The 1,235-nt window shown below is 43.6% G+C and overlaps 1 non-coding gene across 1 annotated transcript; it reads right to left on the bottom strand.

Annotated features, from left to right (window-relative positions):
- Nucleotides 1-203: 203 nt before the first annotated feature.
- Nucleotides 204-278, bottom strand: Trnas-cga (transfer RNA serine (anticodon CGA)). Its single transcript has one exon. It is a non-coding gene; the product is annotated as a tRNA-Ser (tRNA).
- Between the last annotated feature and the right edge of the window lie 957 nt (nt 279-1,235).

Genomic DNA, 1,235 nt, shown 5'->3' with positions numbered 1-1,235 from the left:
TGCCTATCAGCACTTAGTGCCTTCGGTAGTTAGTATCTTTCATATAGCTGTCGGTATTGGCAGTCGCTGTATTGCAGTAGTTCCAGTAACCAAGATTTTTTGAGGTAAGTGATTCACGAAAGGTATAGGTTATTCCAGAACGAGATTTTCACTCTGCAGTGGAGTGTGCGCTGATATGAAACTTCCTGGCAGATTAAAACTGTGTGCCCGACCGAGAATCGAACTCGGGACCTTTGCCTTTCGCGGGCAAGTGCTCTACCAACTGAGCTACCGAAGCACGACTCACGTCCGGTACTCACAGCTTTACTTCTGCCAGTATCCGTCTCCTACCTTCCAAACTTTACAGAAACTCTTCTGCGAACCTTGCAGAACTAGCACTCCTGAAAGAAAGGATACTGCGGAGACATGGCTTAGCCACAGCCTGGGGGATGTTTCCAGAAGTTTGGAAGGTAGGAGACGGATACTGGCAGAAGTAAAGCTGTGAGTACCGGACGTGAGTCGTGCTTCGGTAGCTCAGTTGGTAGAGCACTTGCCCGCGAAAGGCAAAGGTCCCGAGTTCGGGTCTCGGTCGGGCACACATTTTTAATCTGCCAGGAAGTGGTATAGGTTATTGTTAGTCACGGCCGTTCTTTTATAGGGATTAGTGAAAGTCAGACTGCGTTGCGCTAAAAATATTCTGTGTAACTTTAGTGATGATCAGAATAAGTAAAGAGAAAAATCTCAAAGTACTTTCAGTTTTGCTCAGCTATTTGAAAATCAAATAACGTAAGAGGTTTACCAACACTGTCATTATAAATTTTTCTGAGGGGATGTTTGAATGGAACTAAGTCGACAGATGTGAAGATAATATCCGGAGTACCACAGGGAAGTGTGCCAGAACTGTTGCTGTTCACTATATATATAAATGATATAGTAGAAAGCGTCGGATGCTCTTTAAGGCTTTTCACAGATGATGCAGTTGTTTATAACGAAGCAGAACGACCTGCAAAGTAATGATGAATGGTACAGACTCTGGCAGTTGACACCGAACGTAAATAAATGTAACATATTGCACATACATAGGTAAAGAAATCCATTACTGTACGACTACACTAGTGACGACAAACAGCTGGAGACAGCGTCTGCCGTAAAATATCTAGACATAACTATCCAGAGCGACCTAAAGTGGAATGACCATATAAAATAGATAGTGGAAAAAGCAGACACCAGGCTCAGATTCACCGGAGTGATCTTAA

The sequence above is a fragment of the Schistocerca gregaria genome, chromosome 5 (genome assembly GCF_023897955.1).
Source record: "Schistocerca gregaria isolate iqSchGreg1 chromosome 5, iqSchGreg1.2, whole genome shotgun sequence".
Lineage (NCBI taxonomy): Eukaryota > Metazoa > Arthropoda > Insecta > Orthoptera > Acrididae > Schistocerca > Schistocerca gregaria.
This window is presented reverse-complemented; position numbering and strand designations above follow the sequence as displayed.